The sequence below is a fragment of the Lissotriton helveticus genome, chromosome 5_1 (assembly GCF_964261635.1).
Source record: "Lissotriton helveticus chromosome 5_1, aLisHel1.1, whole genome shotgun sequence".
Taxonomy (NCBI): Eukaryota; Metazoa; Chordata; class Amphibia; order Caudata; family Salamandridae; genus Lissotriton; species Lissotriton helveticus.
Window position 1 is genome coordinate 121,699,903 of NC_136065.1, and position 17,849 is coordinate 121,717,751.

The window sequence follows — 17,849 nt, forward strand, 5'->3', positions numbered from 1 at the left end:
CGCCTGAAATGGCAGAAACCGGTCCCCGGAAGCTTGTTTCCTTCCCAGTATAAGAATTGGCTTGGTAGTTTAGTTTGTCCTGTTCCCATCATGCACTGGAACAGGAACAGACTAATTTGCATATAGCCAAGTTCTGAGCTGGGATGGTGCAGTGAGCTAAAAAACGGTGATGGATCAAGCCCTGATCTTTGGACTGGGTAAGAGTGGTCTGCTTAATTCAGGCACTCTGTTCATCACCACCCCCTTTTCTGAATCATTTTGTCCACCATAAGCGTGGAAGGGTATACTCAGATGTGAGTCCCTTGCTCATTGCACCATCAGGATTCAAGCAAGCCGGGCCGACGACGCCTGAAATGGCAGAAACCGGTCCCCGGAAGCTTGTTTCCTTCCCAGTATAAGAATTGGCTTGGTAGTTTAGTTTGTCCTGTTCCCATCATGCACTGGGACAGGAACAGACTAATTTGCATATAGCCAAGTTCTGAGCTGGGATGGTGCAGTGAGCTAAAAAACGGTGATGGATCAAGCCCTGATCTTTGGACTGGGTAAGAGTGGTCTGCTTAATTCAGGCACTCTGTTCATCACCACCCCCTTTTCTGAATCATTTTGTCCACCATAAGCGTGGAAGGGTATACTCAGATGTGAGTCCCTTGCTCATTGCACCATCAGGATTCAAGCAAGCCGGGCCGACGACGCCTGAAATGGCAGAAACCGGTCCCCGGAAGCTTGTTTCCTTCCCAGTATAAGAATTGGCTTGGTAGTTTAGTTTGTCCTGTTCCCATCATGCACTGGGACAGGAACAGACTAATTTGCATATAGCCAAGTTCTGAGCTGGGATGGTGCAGTGAGCTAAAAAACGGTGATGGATCAAGCCCTGATCTTTGGACTGGGTAAGAGTGGTCTGCTTAATTCAGGCACTCTGTTCATCACCACCCCCTTTTCTGAATCATTTTGTCCACCATAAGCGTGGAAGGGTATACTCAGATGTGAGTCCCTTGCTCATTGCACCATCAGGATTCAAGCAAGCCGGGCCGACGACGCCTGAAATGGCAGAAACCGGTCCCCGGAAGCTTGTTTCCTTCCCAGTATAAGAATTGGCTTGGTAGTTTAGTTTGTCCTGTTCCCATCATGCACTGGGACAGGAACAGACTAATTTGCATATAGCCAAGTTCTGAGCTGGGATGGTGCAGTGAGCTAAAAAACGGTGATGGATCAAGCCCTGATCTTTGGACTGGGTAAGAGTGGTCTGCTTAATTCAGGCACTCTGTTCATCACCACCCCCTTTTCTGAATCATTTTGTCCACCATAAGCGTGGAAGGGTATACTCAGATGTGAGTCCCTTGCTCATTGCACCATCAGGATTCAAGCAAGCCGGGCCGACGACGCCTGAAATGGCAGAAACCGGTCCCCGGAAGCTTGTTTCCTTCCCAGTATAAGAATTGGCTTGGTAGTTTAGTTTGTCCTGTTCCCATCATGCACTGGGACAGGAACAGACTAATTTGCATATAGCCAAGTTCTGAGCTGGGATGGTGCAGTGAGCTAAAAAACGGTGATGGATCAAGCCCTGATCTTTGGACTGGGTAAGAGTGGTCTGCTTAATTCAGGCACTCTGTTCATCACCACCCCCTTTTCTGAATCATTTTGTCCACCATAAGCGTGGAAGGGTATACTCAGATGTGAGTCCCTTGCTCATTGCACCATCAGGATTCAAGCAAGCCGGGCCGACGACGCCTGAAATGGCAGAAACCGGTCCCCGGAAGCTTGTTTCCTTCCCAGTATAAGAATTGGCTTGGTAGTTTAGTTTGTCCTGTTCCCATCATGCACTGGGACAGGAACAGACTAATTTGCATATAGCCAAGTTCTGAGCTGGGATGGTGCAGTGAGCTAAAAAACGGTGATGGATCAAGCCCTGATCTTTGGACTGGGTAAGAGTGGTCTGCTTAATTCAGGCACTCTGTTCATCACCACCCCCTTTTCTGAATCATTTTGTCCACCATAAGCGTGGAAGGGTATACTCAGATGTGAGTCCCTTGCTCATTGCACCATCAGGATTCAAGCAAGCCGGGCCGACGACGCCTGAAATGGCAGAAACCGGTCCCCGGAAGCTTGTTTCCTTCCCAGTATAAGAATTGGCTTGGTAGTTTAGTTTGTCCTGTTCCCATCATGCACTGGGACAGGAACAGACTAATTTGCATATAGCCAAGTTCTGAGCTGGGATGGTGCAGTGAGCTAAAAAACGGTGATGGATCAAGCCCTGATCTTTGGACTGGGTAAGAGTGGTCTGCTTAATTCAGGCACTCTGTTCATCACCACCCCCTTTTCTGAATCATTTTGTCCACCATAAGCGTGGAAGGGTATACTCAGATGTGAGTCCCTTGCTCATTGCACCATCAGGATTCAAGCAAGCCGGGCCGACGACGCCTGAAATGGCAGAAACCGGTCCCCGGAAGCTTGTTTCCTTCCCAGTATAAGAATTGGCTTGGTAGTTTAGTTTGTCCTGTTCCCATCATGCACTGGGACAGGAACAGACTAATTTGCATATAGCCAAGTTCTGAGCTGGGATGGTGCAGTGAGCTAAAAAACGGTGATGGATCAAGCCCTGATCTTTGGACTGGGTAAGAGTGGTCTGCTTAATTCAGGCACTCTGTTCATCACCACCCCCTTTTCTGAATCATTTTGTCCACCATAAGCGTGGAAGGGTATACTCAGATGTGAGTCCCTTGCTCATTGCACCATCAGGATTCAAGCAAGCCGGGCCGACGACGCCTGAAATGGCAGAAACCGGTCCCCGGAAGCTTGTTTCCTTCCCAGTATAAGGATTGGCTTGGTAGTTTAGTTTGTCCTGTTCCCATCATGCACTGGGACAGGAACAGACTAATTTGCATATAGCCAAGTTCTGAGCTGGGATGGTGCAGTGAGCAAAAAAACGGTGATGGATCAAGCCCTGATCTTTGGACTGGGTAAGAGTGGTCTGCTTAATTCAGGCACTCTGTTCATCACCACCCCCTTTTCTGAATCATTTTGTCCACCATAAGCGTGGAAGGGTATACTCAGATGTGAGTCCCTTGCTCATTGCACCATCAGGATTCAAGCAAGCCGGGCCGACGACGCCTGAAATGGCAGAAACCGGTCCCCGGAAGCTTGTTTCCTTCCCAGTATAAGAATTGGCTTGGTAGTTTAGTTTGTCCTGTTCCCATCATGCACTGGAACAGGAACAGACTAATTTGCATATAGCCAAGTTCTGAGCTGGGATGGTGCAGTGAGCTAAAAAACGGTGATGGATCAAGCCCTGATCTTTGGACTGGGTAAGAGTGGTCTGCTTAATTCAGGCACTCTGTTCATCACCACCCCCTTTTCTGAATCATTTTGTCCACCATAAGCGTGGAAGGGTATACTCAGATGTGAGTCCCTTGCTCATTGCACCATCAGGATTCAAGCAAGCCGGGCCGACGACGCCTGAAATGGCAGAAACCGGTCCCCGGAAGCTTGTTTCCTTCCCAGTATAAGAATTGGCTTGGTAGTTTAGTTTGTCCTGTTCCCATCATGCACTGGGACAGGAACAGACTAATTTGCATATAGCCAAGTTCTGAGCTGGGATGGTGCAGTGAGCTAAAAAACGGTGATGGATCAAGCCCTGATCTTTGGACTGGGTAAGAGTGGTCTGCTTAATTCAGGCACTCTGTTCATCACCACCCCCTTTTCTGAATCATTTTGTCCACCATAAGCGTGGAAGGGTATACTCAGATGTGAGTCCCTTGCTCATTGCACCATCAGGATTCAAGCAAGCCGGGCCGACGACGCCTGAAATGGCAGAAACCGGTCCCCGGAAGCTTGTTTCCTTCCCAGTATAAGAATTGGCTTGGTAGTTTAGTTTGTCCTGTTCCCATCATGCACTGGGACAGGAACAGACTAATTTGCATATAGCCAAGTTCTGAGCTGGGATGGTGCAGTGAGCTAAAAAACGGTGATGGATCAAGCCCTGATCTTTGGACTGGGTAAGAGTGGTCTGCTTAATTCAGGCACTCTGTTCATCACCACCCCCTTTTCTGAATCATTTTGTCCACCATAAGCGTGGAAGGGTATACTCAGATGTGAGTCCCTTGCTCATTGCACCATCAGGATTCAAGCAAGCCGGGCCGACGACGCCTGAAATGGCAGAAACCGGTCCCCGGAAGCTTGTTTCCTTCCCAGTATAAGAATTGGCTTGGTAGTTTAGTTTGTCCTGTTCCCATCATGCACTGGGACAGGAACAGACTAATTTGCATATAGCCAAGTTCTGAGCTGGGATGGTGCAGTGAGCTAAAAAACGGTGATGGATCAAGCCCTGATCTTTGGACTGGGTAAGAGTGGTCTGCTTAATTCAGGCACTCTGTTCATCACCACCCCCTTTTCTGAATCATTTTGTCCACCATAAGCGTGGAAGGGTATACTCAGATGTGAGTCCCTTGCTCATTGCACCATCAGGATTCAAGCAAGCCGGGCCGACGACGCCTGAAATGGCAGAAACCGGTCCCCGGAAGCTTGTTTCCTTCCCAGTATAAGAATTGGCTTGGTAGTTTAGTTTGTCCTGTTCCCATCATGCACTGGGACAGGAACAGACTAATTTGCATATAGCCAAGTTCTGAGCTGGGATGGTGCAGTGAGCTAAAAAACGGTGATGGATCAAGCCCTGATCTTTGGACTGGGTAAGAGTGGTCTGCTTAATTCAGGCACTCTGTTCATCACCACCCCCTTTTCTGAATCATTTTGTCCACCATAAGCGTGGAAGGGTATACTCAGATGTGAGTCCCTTGCTCATTGCACCATCAGGATTCAAGCAAGCCGGGCCGACGACGCCTGAAATGGCAGAAACCGGTCCCCGGAAGCTTGTTTCCTTCCCAGTATAAGAATTGGCTTGGTAGTTTAGTTTGTCCTGTTCCCATCATGCACTGGGACAGGAACAGACTAATTTGCATATAGCCAAGTTCTGAGCTGGGATGGTGCAGTGAGCTAAAAAACGGTGATGGATCAAGCCCTGATCTTTGGACTGGGTAAGAGTGGTCTGCTTAATTCAGGCACTCTGTTCATCACCACCCCCTTTTCTGAATCATTTTGTCCACCATAAGCGTGGAAGGGTATACTCAGATGTGAGTCCCTTGCTCATTGCACCATCAGGATTCAAGCAAGCCGGGCCGACGACGCCTGAAATGGCAGAAACCGGTCCCCGGAAGCTTGTTTCCTTCCCAGTATAAGAATTGGCTTGGTAGTTTAGTTTGTCCTGTTCCCATCATGCACTGGGACAGGAACAGACTAATTTGCATATAGCCAAGTTCTGAGCTGGGATGGTGCAGTGAGCTAAAAAACGGTGATGGATCAAGCCCTGATCTTTGGACTGGGTAAGAGTGGTCTGCTTAATTCAGGCACTCTGTTCATCACCACCCCCTTTTCTGAATCATTTTGTCCACCATAAGCGTGGAAGGGTATACTCAGATGTGAGTCCCTTGCTCATTGCACCATCAGGATTCAAGCAAGCCGGGCCGACGACGCCTGAAATGGCAGAAACCGGTCCCCGGAAGCTTGTTTCCTTCCCAGTATAAGAATTGGCTTGGTAGTTTAGTTTGTCCTGTTCCCATCATGCACTGGGACAGGAACAGACTAATTTGCATATAGCCAAGTTCTGAGCTGGGATGGTGCAGTGAGCTAAAAAACGGTGATGGATCAAGCCCTGATCTTTGGACTGGGTAAGAGTGGTCTGCTTAATTCAGGCACTCTGTTCATCACCACCCCCTTTTCTGAATCATTTTGTCCACCATAAGCGTGGAAGGGTATACTCAGATGTGAGTCCCTTGCTCATTGCACCATCAGGATTCAAGCAAGCCGGGCCGACGACGCCTGAAATGGCAGAAACCGGTCCCCGGAAGCTTGTTTCCTTCCCAGTATAAGAATTGGCTTGGTAGTTTAGTTTGTCCTGTTCCCATCATGCACTGGGACAGGAACAGACTAATTTGCATATAGCCAAGTTCTGAGCTGGGATGGTGCAGTGAGCTAAAAAACGGTGATGGATCAAGCCCTGATCTTTGGACTGGGTAAGAGTGGTCTGCTTAATTCAGGCACTCTGTTCATCACCACCCCCTTTTCTGAATCATTTTGTCCACCATAAGCGTGGAAGGGTATACTCAGATGTGAGTCCCTTGCTCATTGCACCATCAGGATTCAAGCAAGCCGGGCCGACGACGCCTGAAATGGCAGAAACCGGTCCCCGGAAGCTTGTTTCCTTCCCAGTATAAGAATTGGCTTGGTAGTTTAGTTTGTCCTGTTCCCATCATGCACTGGGACAGGAACAGACTAATTTGCATATAGCCAAGTTCTGAGCTGGGATGGTGCAGTGAGCTAAAAAACGGTGATGGATCAAGCCCTGATCTTTGGACTGGGTAAGAGTGGTCTGCTTAATTCAGGCACTCTGTTCATCACCACCCCCTTTTCTGAATCATTTTGTCCACCATAAGCGTGGAAGGGTATACTCAGATGTGAGTCCCTTGCTCATTGCACCATCAGGATTCAAGCAAGCCGGGCCGACGACGCCTGAAATGGCAGAAACCGGTCCCCGGAAGCTTGTTTCCTTCCCAGTATAAGAATTGGCTTGGTAGTTTAGTTTGTCCTGTTCCCATCATGCACTGGGACAGGAACAGACTAATTTGCATATAGCCAAGTTCTGAGCTGGGATGGTGCAGTGAGCTAAAAAACAGTGATGGATCAAGCCCTGATCTTTGGACTGGGTAAGAGTGGTCTGCTTAATTCAGGCACTCTGTTCATCACCACCCCCTTTTCTGAATCATTTTGTCCACCATAAGCGTGGAAGGGTATACTCAGATGTGAGTCCCTTGCTCATTGCACCATCAGGATTCAAGCAAGCCGGGCCGACGACGCCTGAAATGGCAGAAACCGGTCCCCGGAAGCTTGTTTCCTTCCCAGTATAAGAATTGGCTTGGTAGTTTAGTTTGTCCTGTTCCCATCATGCACTGGGACAGGAACAGACTAATTTGCATATAGCCAAGTTCTGAGCTGGGATGGTGCAGTGAGCTAAAAAACGGTGATGGATCAAGCCCTGATCTTTGGACTGGGTAAGAGTGGTCTGCTTAATTCAGGCACTCTGTTCATCACCACCCCCTTTTCTGAATCATCAGCCGGATTCAGGCAGAGGAGAATCGTGCCCTGTGTCATCTCTTGGGAGTACACCGCAGCAGCTCTAATTTTGCTATTTGTGAGCAATTAGGAATAGGCTATGTTGACGACCCTAAATTTAGCACTCTAGTTACCATGGTGCTCCACATGAAGAAATCAATATGCTACATTGAACCAAGATATAATCCTCAATTGTGTAGTGTGTGATCATGGTCAGGAGATTACATGGTTTAGCGTGTGACCGTGGTCAGGGGATTCTATAGTTATTTTATATTAGGAACGTCTTAGAAAGACTGAGGGGGCGCCATCTGTTCACAAACACTGGGGGAATCCACAGCAAGGATAACCTCTGGTAAAAACAGGATTTTTCTGAAGAAAGGACCCAGGCAAGACTCTAGGTTCAACTAAAAATACCATCTTCTAGAGCATATGTGGATATTAAAACTTGAGCAGGCTTGGAAATGTACCCAGACTTGTTTTTTAATCCCTGAGAGTGCTCACTGCTTACCCATTTTATGTTATGTTATGTTATGTTAGGGTAAGTTTTATATAGCGCTCAGCTACTCCGAGGAGTGTCCTGGTGCATCAGACCTAAAAACGGAAAAGGAACAGGCAATAGATGACAGGACTACTGAACAAACAGCCAGGACTTAAGATCTTTCCTGAAGGCAAGCAGATTGACATTCCTTCTCAAAGGCACTGGCAAGGTGTTCCACAGCTGTGGCGCCAGGCGTTTGAAAGAACGGCCTCCAATGCGCGCTCTCCTAATACCAGGAACAGATGCCAAGGCCTGCGAAGCTGACCTAAGTGATCTGGAAGGCTGGTAAAAAGCCAGCCCCCTTCTGATATATTTAGCACCAGTATCATGGAGAAGTGTGGCTCAATGGTTAGAGCGGCAGACCCTGATGCAGAGGTCTAGCCCGGGACCAGGGTTCAATTCCCTGCCTCGGCGGGTCTTGAGCTCAAAAATTCCACGGACGTGATAATTCTCGCCTCGGTGCCTATTCCAATCATGGAGTCCCACTCTGCAACTCTGGGCAATAGCTTGCTTAATCTCCACAACGGCCCCCACAACGCTAAGGATGCCTGGCCTCCACCTTGGGGGTGCCCAGGAGTGGACACCTCACAGGGAAAGCCAGGATGGGTTCCACAGCGGTATTCGTACAAGCGCCTTGAGACCCTTGCGGGTGAGTAGTGCGCTATACAAGTATCAATTTTATCATGAAGAGCTTTGAAGGCAAGTGTGAGCGCCTTGAAAACAATTTGTTTCCGAATTGGGAGCCAGGGAAGAGTTTTCCAAAGATCAGAGGCTCTGGCTCTCCGATGGAGGCCAAAAATGGCTCGCGCGGCCGAATTTTGGAATATTTGCAAGCGTGAGAGGAGATACTCCGGAAGTCCGAGGTAAAGCACGTTTGCATAGTCCAAGCGAGAGCCTATTAGTGCCTGTAAAGTTAGATACCACAACCGCCCTTTCCAAACTGTGTAAATGTGCAGAGATACAGTGCAGAAACAGAATTCAGCTGATGTGAACGGGTAAACAGATCGCCAAGAGTGAATGTGTCGAATGTGTCTCAACAATATTGGTTGAAAGATGATGGAGCGAGTGATTCTGAAGATTCCTTCTGACGGTGCCTGAGAGAGGAGGAAGTGTGTGTGCTTGGAGCCACTCTTGAGGTAGATCAATCTGGTCCATTTGTAAATGGTAAAGTGAAAGATGTAGAAATTACTTTCCTAGTGGATACAGGTGCTACCCGTTCTACTGTTAGATCAGTGGAAACAGAAAACCTTCCTCTCTCTGGTGAAAAAATCCAAGTAGTAGGTGTAGCAAATCAGCAAATAAAAACAGATTTAACTGAACCAGTTGAAGTTGAAATAGGTAAATTTAAAAACATGCACAGATTTATAGTTTGTGATAGCAGTCCTGTAAATCTATTAGGTAGGGATATCCTCTGCAAAATGAATTGTAAAATATATTGCTCACCGGATGGTATTGAGCTTCAAACTCAAGAAGAAGATGGGCTTTACAAATTAACAATGTCAATGGTTGAGGCAGAAGAAAGTACATTATTTCCTGTGTTTGATAAGAATAATCTACCTGAAGAATTAAAAGACACAGTGAATGTTAAAATTTGGGATTTCACTGGAGATGAAATGGGTTTAATGAAAAATGTGGATCCAGTAAAAATATCAGTAAAACAAGGAGCAGATTATCCAAACATTCCACAGTATAAAATGAAAGCAGAAGTGATTGAAGGAGTTATTCCTGTAATAGACAAATTCATAAAACAAGGTGTTCTAAAAGAAATTGAGAGTAGTCCTTGTAATTCACCGATTATGGGAATTAAAAAGCCAAACGGAACTTTCAGGATTGTTCAAGACTTGAGAAAAGTTAACAAAATTGTTGTTCCATGTTGCCCAGTTGTACCAAACCCAGCTGTAATTTTATATCGGATTCCGCATGATGCAGAATGGTATACTGATATTGATTTATGTAATGCATTCTTTACTGTTCCATTACATCCAAAAAGCCAGCAAATTTTTGCGTTCCGGTACAAAGAGCGAATTCTAGCATGGTGTCGAATCCCTCAAGGGTACACTGAAGGTCCATCTATTTTTAATCAGTTGCTGAAGAAAACCTTGGAAAATCTAGATTTACCTGGAAAATCAACGTTAGTGCAGTATATTGATGACCTTCTCGTGGCTACAAAAACAAGAGATAATTGTGTAACAGATAACATTACTCTTTTAAATCATCTGGCAGATGAGGGACATAAAGTATCTCCTGCAAAATTACAGTTTTGCAAACAAGAAGTAAAATATCTTGGTCACAGAATTGCAAAGGGAGTCAGACAAGTGACAACAGAAAGAATAAAAATGATTCAAGCATTGCAACCTTTAAAAACACAGAGACAAGTTAGAATGTTTCTAGGAATGGTAGGTTATTGTCGTCAATGGATTAGTGGATTTTCAGTAATTGCAAAGCCACTACAGAGACTGACAAAAGCAGACATAAAAGACCCGATTAGCCTAACAGAAACTGAATTAGAAGCTTTTGAACAGTTGAAGAAAAGTTTGTGTGAAGCTCCAGCATTGGGAATGCCTGACTATGAGAAAGAGTTTGAGCTGTATTGCAGTGAAAAAGAAGGATGTGCATTATCAGTTCTGATTCAAAGACATGGAAGACTGAGAAAGCCAATAGCATATTTCTCAGCTGTTCTTGACCCTGCTGCAAAAGCATCACCAGGTTGCTTAAAAGCAGTAGCTGCAACAAGTGTAAGTCTGGAACAAAGTGAAGGAATAATAATGGGATTTCCTGTAAAAGTATATGTACCACATTCAGTTGAAATTCTCCTTACCAGAAGCAGAACACAGCATTTGTCAAATAACAGGTTAACAAAATATGAAAAGGTTATCCTTGGCTCGGATAATGTTTCAATAGGAGATGTTTGAATTTAAATCCTTCTACATTATTACCTGACACTGCTGAAACAGAAATTAGGGATGAAGTTGATCATGAATGTCTTGATGTATTAGAATATTGCACAAAACCAAGGCAGGACATAAAAGATGTCCCATTAGCTGAACCAGATTATGTTTTATTTGTTGATGGTTCATGGAACAGATGAAGGTGTTCTGAGTGCAGCATATTCAGTGTGCAAAGTTGCAAATGTAATTGAAGCTCAAGTAGCAGAATTGATTGCTTTGATTCGTGCATGTGAATTGGGAAAAGAGTTAAAAATAACTGTAGTGACTGATAGTCAATATGGTTATGGCGTAGTCCATGACTATGGCCAGCTCTGGTCTCAAAGAGGTTATTTAACTTCTGCGGGATCACCAATAAGAAACGCACAGTTGATCAAACGTCTGATTGATGGAATTCAGCTACCAGAAAAAATTGCAGTGGTAAAGTGCACAGCACATAAAAAAGGTGAGGATAACATAACAAAAGGAAATTCATATGCTGACACAATAGCAAAATTCTGTGCAAAAGAAAATTTATCAATTAATCGGGAAAAAGATAATGAACATGTTTTGAACTCACTTATGCTAACATCTGTAGTTGAGACTTGGCAGGGAGTAAAACAGTTGCAAGATGAGGCAGATGATGAGGAGAAAGACATATGGTTGAAAGCAGGATGCAGACAGAGAGAAGAAGATGAGGTTTGGGTTTACAAAGATGACAGACCAGTAATGCCAGACAGCATGATTTCAGACATGGCACGCATGTACCATGGTCCAGGACATATTGGTAGAGATTCAATGATTAGATTATTCAGACAAACATGGTACAATACAAAATTCAGAATAATTGCAGAATCTTTTTGTCAGAGGTGTCTTATCTGCCAGCAGATCAATCCTAACAGAAAAACTGTTGTAAGCATGGGAACAATAGGACGGGAGGGTGGTCCGTTTACCAGAATACAGCTTGACTTCATTGACATGCCACCTCACAACAAACTCAGATATGTCTTGGTGATAATCTGTTTGTTTTCAAGATGGGTAGAAGCATTCCCAACACGTCACAATGATTCAGTTACTGTGGCAAAATTGCGTTTGAGAGAAATCATACCAAGGTATGGATTTCCGGTGCCGGGCGAGACAGATCGTGGAACACATTTTGAAAACAGATTGCTAAAATTGATTTGTGAAGCACTGGATATTAAGCAAAAATTACACTGTGCTTACAGACCAGAAGCATCAGGTGTTGTTGAGCAAGTGAATGGTACATGTTAGATCTGGGGGTCTCTAGTTGGCAGAGGTAGGTACCACTGTCCAAATAGGGACCCTTGCTTCTAGTCAGGGCAAGGAGATAACCCTCTGAGATAACCCCTGCTCACCCTCTAGGTAGCTTGGCACGAGCAGTCTAGGCTAACCAGAGGCAATGCGTAAAGTATTTGTACCAACACTCACAGTAACACAGTGAAAACACCACAAACTGACTCCACAACAGTTTAGAAAAATAAAGGTATTTTTAATCTAAACTACACAAGACCAAAACGACAAAAATCCAACATACACAGTTCAAGAATATGGTTTCAAAAAGAGTTCTTAAGGTTGCGTTAAAATTCTCTATGTTGCGTGAAAAGTTCACAGTTGCGTCACGTTTACTCACAGTACCTTTTAGTTGCAACAAAGTTCCAAAAGCAGAAGCTGGTGCGGTGGAAAACAAGCGATGCGTTGCTCCTGAGACCCTGGGGAGGCGATGCGACAGCCCCGCTGCAGCAGCGGGCGTGTTGCGACGAATCCGGTCTGTATGGGGAGGAAGGCCACTTGTATGGATTCCGGTGCGTAGGTTCCGTAGGAAGTCTGTTCTCGCAAAGGCACGATGCGTCGATCTCGTAGGGGCTGCGACGATCTCCGGGGCGACGATGCGCGGTCCAGCAGGGATCCTCTCTCTCGCAGCTCCTCGATGCGTTGATTCTGCGACGATGCTCGCAGCGACGTGATGCGGTCCGCAAGCAAGCGGTGCGGCGATCTCACCCAGCGACGACAGGCTCTGCGACAATACTCGCAGCGATGTTCGATTCTCCCGCACCGGTCTGGTGCGTCCCGCAAACGAAGGATGCGACGTCTCTGGCAGCGGCGTCAGGCGCTGCGGCGATCTCGACCTCCGTAGCGGCGGGAAACTTCTCGCACTGTCGGGGATGCGCTCCGCAAGCGAGCGATGTGACACTTTTCAAGTTCAAAAGTCAATCAAGCTCAGTTTCAAGCTTCCCAGCTCAGATACAACTTCCAGAGGCCCCACAACTGGATCAAGCACTCTAGGAAGGACAGAACTCTCTCAGCAGAGTTCAGGGAAGCTGGGGGTGAAGTCCTTTTGTTCCTGGGACTTCAAAACAGGGAGCCAGCTCTCCTCAGGCCCTTGGAGATTCCTTCAAGCAAGGGGACACAGCACCACAGCAAATCCTTCCCCTATCCTTGGCAGCAAAGCAACAGGTCAGTCCAGCAGAGCAACAGCAGGACAATCTTCCTTCTTCAGTTTCAGCTTTCTCCTTGGCAGAGGTTCCTTCTTGATTTCCAGGATGATCTAATTTTCTGTTGTCAGGGGTCCTGTACTTATACCCCTAAAGTCTTTGTTCTCTCTGTGCATGTGGGCCCTGAGCCCGGTCTGAACCAGTTCTGGGTGTTTCCTGAGTACTTTGTTTTGCTGGCTTCTGACTTCCTTTCAGAGTGAGGGGCAGGGTCCTCAGCCGCCCAGCAGGGGGGTGGAGCCAGCATTGTGGAAGGCAGGCACAGCCCTATTCAGCCCAGGTGCTAACTCCTCCCACTACTCCAGTTGCAAATGCAGTCATTCAGCCTAGTGCTGACTCATCCAGGGGAATTCCCTCCTGGGAAATTCCCCAGCCCCTGTCACTCTCAAACCAGACAGTCAATACACAAACATGCCCAGGCACACAGAAGGGTCAGACAAGAGAACAGCAACTTTCTAAAAGTGCTGTTCTCAAATACAGGATTTAAAAACAACCTTTCCAAAAGATGTGTTATTAAATTCTGAGTTCAGGGATACTAGATACTTATGTCCTATCTTTTTCCTATGGGAAGAAATGCTGTTAACCACTGTAGCCAGCATCCCCCATGTTAACCTATGGAGCAAGATAGCCTTACAGTAGTGAAAAACGAAAATGGCTGCCATTCACTACCAGAGCATGTCACCTGCACTAGTACATGCTCTACCTTTTACATACACTGCACCCTGCCCAGGGGGGTTCCTTGGGCCTTCCATAGGGGTGACTGATGTGCACAAAAAGGGAAGGGTTAGGCCTGGTCAGTGGGGACACTGACCAGGAGGACATGGCTGTTCTAAACTGCCCATAGGCACTGCAGTGGCAGGCCTGAGACACCATTTTAGAGCTACTCCTGTGGGTGGCACAATCAGTGCTGCAGGCCCACTAGTAGCATTTGTCATCACCAGCCCTGGCACACCCAGTGCACTCTACTAGGGACTTCATGGTGATACAAATATGCCAAACATGTATATCCAATCAGAATAACAATTTAAACAGAGAGCATATGCACTTTAGCACTGATCAGCAGTGGTAAAGTGCGCAGAGTCCTATTGCCAACAGCCACGGGTCAGGAAAAATAAGGGAGGAAGAAGCAAAAAGTTTGAGGATGACCCTGCAAGAAGGGCCAGTTCCAACACAACCCCCTTCCAGCCTAAAGCCAGGGTAGACCAAACGATACCTCGATGGGATTCCCTGCTTAAGGCGATAGAACACGGAAACTGGCCCACACAGCCGGGCAGTCCTGTTCTACGCCATCCTAAACCCAGTTGGATCACTCTATCCATACTCTCAGAGTCCACCATGCCAATCCATGTGGAAACCTTCTCTTCACCTGTGGACACCACCTGTGCAGCACCTAACCTTAATTTACTCACAGGTGTGTCCCAACAGACCGACAGCAAGCCACAGTGACCACCAACAGTGATCAGGGATGAGACCCAGGCCTCACGCCTCTCATGGCTCTCAAACCCCTGTGGCATCAGACGGTGGGGGGCAGTAGCCCCAGGTGCTTGGCACCCTTTGTCCACTCCCTCTCCTGTCAGGTCAGGTCTGACATCCTGGCACTGACCCACCAGTCCCGGACCAGTATCCGGTGGCTGGACAGGAGGCTGGGTGGGCTTTCCCGCACCCGGCCCTCCTCTTCCTTGGGGCTCTGTACCCTCCAACCTGGAGTTGTACCCCCTTCTAGAATAGTCAGGACACCTGTGGCAGGTATCCTGCACCATTCACCCACCAGGTCAGGGGTGCTATCCTGCAACTGGTATTCCAGGTCAGGGGGGACACTGAGGTTCCGTGAAAATCGTTACGACGTTTTGGGCATCGCCGAATATGGACGAGTGTGGTATCTATGAACCGTAAATGACGAGTTTAGTAAGTGTACGCGGTATCGCCATGCTACTCAGAAGAGTTCGTCTCATTTACAGGTTTTTTCCAATGAACCCTCGGGCTCCATTTTAGATACGGCATCCATTTTGTTTCTTGCCCTCACGTAGTCAGCGAACAGGCAACTGTCCGCATCGTGACCTTTTGTTCCCAAGCCCCACGGAAGAAGCATATGCCTTTTCACGCGTCTTTTATGAGTAGGGGGAGGACACTGCTAAAGCAGTTGCCTCCGCTCGAAGGTGATTCTGCCGTGCCGGTCTATTGTTTCAGCCTCGCACGTGCTGGGATCAAGCCCTTTTAAGCTACGATTACGAATCCAATATTATCCTCACACTCTCTCCTCCCTGTTGTCTGACTTCCCTGCAGCTGTTCCTGTCTCTTTCTCTTGCTTATTTACAACTCAAGTGGAATGTACCTAATGGTGGGAAGATGTGCTTTTACAGTTGGAACTGGTGATGTTAATGTAATTATGTTCCGGGGTTCTGAATACATGAAAGCGATCCTTTTGAATTTTACTGTGGGAACTGAGCTGTAACCTTTTGCTTACATATTGTGCAATGACAAGATCTTGTATAAAAGAGAGCGACCCACAAATGCAATTTGAAGCAGACTCTCAGAACCTACACTCCGTTGTACTTCGTGTGACTTTTGCTTCCCTGCAGTAATAAACTCTGATCTTTGACGCCGAAGGAAGTCTCCCGTGTCTCTGTCTTTAGTGCGCCAGAACAGGTATCCCACGAAGGTTTTTAGGTGTTGTCCCCTGGCACCGCTGGGCCTTAAATAGTCCAGTCCTTCAGTTGGCGCCCAACGTGGGGCGACATCGGCGGTACCGGTCCAAAGCCTGACGATTGTGAGGAACTTCGTGTGAAATCTCCGAGGAAAAGGTGCACCCCGCTTCATCGATCCTGTTGTCGAAATAAGTGGTCCGAAGATTTTTCCCGCGAAGATTCCTGCCTCCTGACGGCTGCGACGGACCGATGCCCTGACTGTCGACCTGTTTTCGACGCCCGGCGTAGACCTTTCGTACAGCGAGACGATAGACGGGCCTTCCTGGTGACGCCATTGAAGCTCTCAGTTAAGTGTTTGTGGGTCGCTCCCAGTCCTTAGTTGTTGTTTCAGCTTGTTGAAGCTTTGTTGTTTGCATGGTTCCATTGCATTTGTGGTTCTTAGTTGTTGGTTCTTAGTTGTTATTTGACAGTTGCAATTGCCAAAAACCGAGGGTTGTGTCTTTCACGAAGATTCAGTACTTCGGTAACCCTTGAAGTTCGATACTAGGTTAGTGTACACGATGCCTAGCCATAGTGATTTTCTTGGTTTCTTTAAATGTTGCAACAAGGATTCCCGGTTGGAGGACTCGTGTCCGATACCTCCAGTTGGAACTCCGATATATGAGCTCTATAGTCGACATGGTGTGGGCCCTATTATATATAATAAATATTGGGTCCGTTACACGAAAAAAGATGGTGTCCTTAGTTGGCCACCGCACGGAAGTTTTGAACTTGCGATTTTAGATAATCTTGAAGCTAAATTGTTTAAAAAGAAAGCTAGGCCAGCTATGTTTGATTCCTTTCGGTTGTGGCGTAAAGAGGCCAAGCAGAAAGAAATCAAGCAACTTAAAAAGGATCGAAGAGAAGGTATCGTTCCGATAATGCAAGTTGTACAACAATGTAAGCGAGCTAAAGAAGAAAAAGAAATCGAAGTTTCTACTAGATTACATCATATGAGGATAGACAAATGTTATCCGGTTTTACCAACTAGTCAGGATAGGAAAGAGGAGGATTTAAAGGAGGATCCCTTGTTAGCGTATTTGATGAAATCGCCACCTCCTTATGCACAGGGTGCTACAGGCCCTGTAGTTCCTCCTGTAGTTCCGCCTGTTGTTCCTCCTGTTGTCCCTCCTGTTGTTCCGGCGGCTGCGGGTCAGCCCGTTGTTGGTCCTACGTTTGTCCCACCACCTGTCTCTATTCCTACTGCTCCTTTGCCTGTACCTTCTCAGCCTCTTGTCCCTACCACCCCGACTATCTTGCCTGCTTCTGCTGTGTCTGCCTTCACTTCAAACGTTGTGGCTCCTGTTCTTCTTTCTCCTTCTGTTCGTAATCGTATCCCTAACACTGTTGCTACCCTTTATTCACCGCTTTCTGGTCAGTTATTTCCATCCGATACTTCTGAAACTCCCCAAAGAAGAAGTCAGATCCCTAGTGGAAGGGAAAAAGAGACGTTAGTGACAATGGCACATAGGTGGATAAGACATCCTGCCAACTACCCTCCACGCATGGTTTTCGAGACGTTTTCTCAGTTTAATGAGCCGACACAGAGATTCGTGTTCGAAGAAATGTGTAACTTTTTGAGGGAAGAATGGTATAATGACAATTTAGATAACGTACCGCCCGATATGATTGAACTTCAGAGTCAATTTTTGAGCGGTATGATTGTAGGTGGCGATGTACGACGTGCCTTAGAGCGATTGTTATCCTTTAGATCCGCAGTGCCTTCTCGTGTGTCATTTAATGATGACGACTTAGAAGCTTGGAAAGCGGCTCCCGGTCAGTATCCTATGAGAAAAGTTCCGCCAGTATACATGCCAGGTGCTCCTGCTGCTAATCCTCCTATTCTTCCACATTTCCAAAGAGTTTGGATACACCTCCCATGGAAGCGATCAGAAGTATTGCAGGTCAAACAGTCCTTGCCTGATCCACGCAAGAATCCGGCGGGTTACTATAAGGAGTTGTCTCAACTGGTAGATGCTACTATTATGAACCTTGCCGACATCGACATGCTGTTCGGTAATGTTGTGCCACAACC